Source organism: Bos javanicus, chromosome 11, assembly GCF_032452875.1.
Source record: "Bos javanicus breed banteng chromosome 11, ARS-OSU_banteng_1.0, whole genome shotgun sequence".
NCBI classification, from domain to species: Eukaryota; Metazoa; Chordata; class Mammalia; order Artiodactyla; family Bovidae; genus Bos; species Bos javanicus.
Genome location: NC_083878.1, coordinates 67,147,604 through 67,154,376, shown reverse-complemented (window position 1 = coordinate 67,154,376; position 6,773 = coordinate 67,147,604).

Here is a 6,773-nt window from a genome sequence, read left to right as displayed (position 1 = left end):
GCAATGCTTTCTTGGACACCACACCAAAAACACAGGCAAAGAAAAGCTAAAGACCTTCTGTACTGCAAAGGAAACTATCAATAAATTAAAAAGACAACCTACAGAATGGGAGAAACTATTTGCAAAGTATATATCTAAATAGGAGTTATTCAATATATCTGAAGAAGTTATACAATTCAATAGCAAAAGGGAAATGATCCAGTTTAAAAAAATGGACAAAGAAACTGAAGAGATATTTTTCTGAGGAAGAAAGACATTTACGTGGCCAATAGGTATATGAAAAGGTGCTCAACATCACAAATCACAGGGAAATGCAAATGAAAACCACAATGAGATATCACCTCATACATTTTAGGATTGTTGTTCCAGCACCCAGTAATGTTCAACTCTTTGCGACACCATAGACTGCAGCACACCAGGGTTTCATGTCCCCCACCATCTCCCGAAATTTACCCAAGTTCATGTCCATTGCATTGGTGATGCCATCCAGCCATCTCATCGTCTGATGCCCTCTTCTCCTTCTGCCCTCAATCTTTCACAGCATCAAGGACTTTTCCAATGAGTTGGCTGTTTGCATCAGGTGACCAAAATAGTGGAGCTTCAGCTTCAGCATCAGTCCTTCCAAAGAGTATTCAGGGTTGATTTCCCTTAAAATTGACTGATATGATCTCTTTGCTGTCCAAGGGACTCTCAGGGGTCTTCTCCAGCACCACAGTTCGAAGGCATCATTTCTTTGGTGCTTTGCCTTCTTTACAGTCCAGCTCTCACAACCATACATGACCAGTGGGAAGACCATAGCCTTGACTATACAGACCTTTGTTGGCAGAGTAATGTCTCTGCTTTTCAAAACACTGTCTAGGTTTGTCATAGCTTTCCAGCTAAGAAGCAGTCATCTTCTGATTTCATGGCTGCAGTCACCATCCACAGTGATTTTAGAGCCCAAGAAGAGGAAATCTGTCACTACTTTCACCTTTTCCCCTTCTATTTGCCATGAAGTAATGGGGCCAGGCTTCAGCACTATGTGAACCATGAACATCCAGATGTTCAAGCTGGTTTTAGAAAAGGCAGAGGAACCAGAGACCAAATACCAACATCCGCTGGATCATGGAAAAAGCAAGAGAGTTCCAGAAAAACATCTATTTCTGCTTTATTGACTAAGCCAAAGCCTTTTACTGTGTGGATCACAATAAACTCTGGAAAATTCTGAAAGAGATGGGAATACCAGACCACTTGACCTGCCTCTTGAGAAACCTGTATGCAAGTCAGGAAGCAACAGTTAGAACTGGACATGGAACAACAGACTGGTTCCAAATAGGAAAAGGAGTACATCAAGGCTGTATATTGTCACCCTGCTTATTTCACTTCTATGCAGAGTACATCATGAGAAACTCTGGGCTGGAAGAAGCACAAGCTGGAATCAAGATTGCCTGGAGAAATATCAATAACCTCAGGTATGCAGATGACACCACCCTTATGGCAGAAAGTGAAGAGGAACTAAAAAGCTTCTTGATGAAAGTGAAAGTGGAGAGTGAAAAAGTTGGCTTAAAGCTCAACATTCAGAAAATGAAGATCATGGCATCCGGTCCCATCACTTCATGGGAAATAGATGGGGAAACAGTGGAAACAGTGTCAGACTTTATTTTTTTGGGCTCCAAAATCACTGCAGATGGTGACTACAGCCATGAAATTAAAAGATGCTTAGTCCTTGGAAGGAAAGTTATGACCAACCTAGATAGCATATTGAAAAGCAGAGACATTACTTTGCCAACAAAGGTCCGTCTAGTCAAGGCTATGGTTTTTCCTGTGGTCATGTATGGATGTGAGAGTTGGACTATGAAGAAAGCTGAGCGCCAAAGAATTGATACTTTTGAACTGTGGTGTTGGAGAAGACTCTTGAGAGCCCCTTGGACTGCAAGGAGATCCAACCAGTCCATTCTGAAGGAGATCAGCCCTGGGATTTCTTTGGAAGGAATGATGTTAAAGCTGAAACTCCAGTACTTTGGCCACCTCATGTGAAGAGTTGACTCATTGGAAAAGACTCTGATGCTGGGAGGGATTGGGGGCAGGAGGAGAAGGGGACGCCAGAGGATGAGATGGCTGGATGGCATCACTGACTCGATGGATGTGAGTCTGAGTGAACTCCGGGAGTTGGTGATGGACAGGGAGGCCTGGCGTGCTGTGATTCATGGGGTCACAAAGAGTTGGACACGACTGAGCGACTGAACTGAACTGAACTGAACTGAACGGGGCTGGATGCCGTGATCTTAGTTTTTTTTAATATTTATTTAAAAATAGCTTTGACTCTATGGACCTTTGTTCTCAAAGTGCTATCTCTGCTTTTTAATACATTGTCTAGGTTTGTCATTCAATGAATGAATATAAAAATGTGATTAAAAGCCATATATATATATATGGCTTCACTGGCGGCTTAGCAGTAAAGAATTTCCCTGCCAATGCAGGGAATTAATTCCTTGGTCAGGAAGATCTTCTGGAGAAGGAAATGACAACCCACTGGAGTATTCTTCCCTGGCAAATCCCTTGGACAGAGGAGCCTGGCAGGCTACATTCCATGGGGTTGCAAAGAGTCAGATATGACTTAACAACAAAACAATAAGCTATATATATATATATACACACACACACACACACACATACACACATATATATATATAAATATTATATATATACATATAGATATCACATGTCTATATGAGTATTATTCAGCCATTAAAAATACTGATATATAAGTTTGTTAACAAATAACTGTATAGCTATATAATGAAATCTGTATTTATTTCTGCAAAGAACAAAAGCCATGTGCACAAAGGAAAAATCAATATATCCAAACAATCAAGTCTCATTAAGGAATGCACATTGGCCAAAAAAAAGTTTAGGAAGCACTTCTTTTTCACCCAACATTCTCTCTTCTATCTTCCAATCCATTCCACAAACTTTTGTAGTCTTACTACTTCACTTTTCCAAAGTCACCTGAAGATTTCCATGGTTTGCCCCTCCCCCCGCCCCCACCGCCTAATCTTTGCAGTCCTGTCTTCCACTTCTTTCAGCCTATGCCAAGATGCCAACCAAAGGTGGCTGTCCACTGTTCCCCATATGGAGCGCATGCTTTCTGGACTCCAATCCTTGGTCCATACCAGAGACTCCTTACCTGGCCTCTTCCTCTTGCCCATTCTTTAAGGCCAATTTAAACAGTGCCCCACTCCCCACCCTGCCATCACTCCTAGCCACATGTGACCACTTCTTCACAATCTCATAATTCCATGCTTGGGCCTTACTTTGCTATTTATACTCTTTGCTGTGCTATGTTTAATTGTATAGTTGTTTGATCTGGTCATTAAATGACACATTCATGTCACTAGACCATAAACTTCATAAGTTTAGAGGCTCCTTTACTTTCTGCTGCAGCTCTGATATAAAATACTGAGAGCAGTACCTGGCACAGAGAATATGCACAAAAATATATACATTAAGAAGGTGAGTGAATGGGTGCCACTCTTGATATATCATTCATCGCTCTATCTCCTTGAATACTTAGCAGTGGTCAACACGTAGTGAGTACATAGTAAATGATTGTTAAATTTAAAGGCAAATTATGAAATCAACAATTTAATAATAATGTGAATGAGGAAGGCAATTAAATTTTGAAGAGCATAGCGGATTCAACAAGAAAAAAATGAGCCTTTTTATAGATGCCAATTATAGGGCAATTATAAGGTTAGCCAAGACATCATTAATATTTCTGCCCCTGGATTTGAGGGTAGGGGGTGAAGAAAAAGGAAAAGAAAGCCAGGCATCTGCGAAGCTGTTTGCCTTTTATCTTGCATCCTGGAGCCTCTGGCATGAGCCCAGCTCCCTTGACTGGATCCCTTGTTGTACTTGGTGTTTGCTAGTCACTCTTTGATTTCTTCTGTAATGGACTTACCACTTGCTGCAAACCAGAAACTTCCTCATCCTTGTTTTACAGTTTCTAGTTCCTGCCTGGAGCGCAGGCCTCTGTATTCATCCCTGTCATGGTGCTGATATTTAGTTAATCTTTCCAGCTTTGTAGAACTCAGCAGGCATCACAACTGGGGAATGACTTTTTTAATTAGTAAAGCTAAGGAAAATGACTAAGTCATTCAGATATGACCTAAATCAAATCCCTTATGATACAGCAGAGGTGATGAATAGGTTCAAGGAATTATATCTGGTAGACAGAGTGCCCAAAAAACTGAGGACGGAGGTTCCTAACATTATACAGGAGGCAGTAACCAAAACCATCCCAAAGAAAAAGAATTCAAGAAGGCAAAGTGATTGTCTGAGGAGGCTTTACACATAGCCGAGGAAAGAACAGAAGCAAAAAGCAAGGAAGAAAGGGAAAAACATACCCAATTGAATGCAGAGTTCCAGAGAATAGCAAGGAGAGATAAGAACTTTCTTCAATGAATTGTGAAAAGACACAGTGGAAAACAATAGAATGGAAAATACTAGAGATTTCTTCAAGAAAATTGGAGATATCACAGAACATCTCATGCAAGGATGGGCATGATAAAGGACAGAAATGGTAAGGACCTAACAGAAGCAAAAGAGATTAAGAAGAGGTGGCAAGAATACACAGAGGAACTATACAAAAAAGGTCTTAATGACCCAAATAACCACAATGGTGTGGTCACTTGCACAGAGCTGATATCATGGAGTCTGAAGTCAAGTGGGTCTTAGGAAGCATTACTACAAACAAAGCTAGTGTGGGTGATCAAATTCTAGCTGAGCTATTTCAAATCCTAAAAGATGCATGTTGTTAAGGTGTTGCACTCAATATGTCAGCAAATTTGAAAAACTCAATAGTGACTACAGGACTGGAAAAGGTCAGTTTTCATTTCAATACCAAAGAAAGGCAATGCCAAAAAGCTGTTCAAACTACTGTACAGTTGGTGTTTATTTCACATGCTAATAAGGTTATGCTTAAAATCCTTCAAGCTAGGCTTCCACAGTACATGAACTGAGAACTTTCAGATGTACAAGTTGGATTTAGAAAAGGCAGGGGACCAGAGATCAAATTGCCAACATTCATTTGATCATAGAAGACGAAAAAGAATTCTAGAAAAGCATCTACTTCTTGCTTTGTTGACTATGCTAAAGCCTCTGATCATGTGGATCACAACAAACTGTGAAAAATTCTTCAAGAGATGAGAATATCAGCCCACCTTATCTGTCTCCTGAGAAACCTGTATGCAGGTCAAGAAGCAATAGTTAGAACCTTACATGAAACAAAGGACTGGTTGAAAATTGGGAAAGGAGTAAGACAAGGCTGTATACTGTCACCCTGCTTATTTAACTTATGTGCAGAGTACATCATGAGAAACGCTGTGCTGTATGAATCACAGGCTGGAATCAAGATTGCCGGGAGAGATATAAACAACCTCAGATATGCAGATGATACCACTTTAATAGCAGAAAGTGACGAAGAACTAAAGAGCCTCTTGAGGGTGAAAGAGGAGAGTGAATAGCTGGCTTAAAACTCAACATTCAAAAAATTAAGATCATGACATCTGGTCCCATCACTTCATAGCAAATAAAAGGGGAAAAAACGGAAGCAGCAACAGATTTTATTTTCCTGGGCTCCAAAATCTCTGTGGAAGGTGACTACAGCCATGAAATTAAAAGATATTTGCTCCTTGGAAGGAAAGCTATGACAAACCTAGACTGGATTAAAAAGCAGAGACATCACTTTGCTAACAAAAGTCCGTACAGTCAAAGCTATGTTTTTCCCAGTAGTTAGGTATGGATGTGAGAGTTGGATGATAAAGAAAGCTGAGTGTCAAAGAATAGATGCTTTCAAACTGTGATGCTGGAAAAGACTCTTGAGAGTCCCTTGGACTGCAAGAAGATCAAACTAGTCAATCCTTAAGGAAATCAACCTTGAATATTCATTGGAAGGACTGATGCTGAATCTGAAGCTCCAATACTTTGGCCACCTGATGAGACCAGTCGACTCATTGGAAAAGACACTGATGCTGGGACAGATTGAGAGCAGAAGGAGAAGGGAGTGACAGAGGATGAGATGGTTGGATGGTATCACTGACTCAATGGACACGAGTTTGAGCAAACTCTGGGAGATAGTGAAGGTCAGGGAAGCCTGGCATGCTGCAGTCCATGGAGTCACAAAGAGTTGGACAAAACTTAGTGACTGAACAACAACAAAGCTTTGCCCACACTCTGTGTACTTGTATTTCTTCCCTAATCTCTAAGCAAATGAAAAATAGAAATCAATAACATCATTTTGGCCCACAAACCAATTCTCTTTTTGATACTCTTGTTTCATTTTTTTAATATAAATATTTTTTCAAAAGGAAGCTCATCTGTTACTAACTGTTTTTGGTTGCACCAGGTCTTTGCTGCTGTGTGCCGGCTGCCCCTGGCTCCTTGGAGCAGGTCTGCTCTCCAGCTGTGGGATGCAGGCTTTGTGGTGGCTTCCCTTGTTGGGGTTTGTGGGCTCTGCACACTTGGGCTTCAGTAGTTGTGATGCAGGGGCTTAGTTGCCCCAAGGCATGTGGAATCTTCCCAGACCAGGGATCAAACCTGTGTCGCCTGCATTGGCAGGTGGATTTTTAACCACTGGATCACCAGGGAACTCCTCTTTGATTGTTATTAATTAGTTTTTTTTCCTCCAGAGTTTGATACTCATGTGCATTTGGACTGCTTCATCCATGCACCACTTGTTTCACATTCGTAGATTCAATTATGATTGTATTTATATGTTCTCTATGACTGTTTTC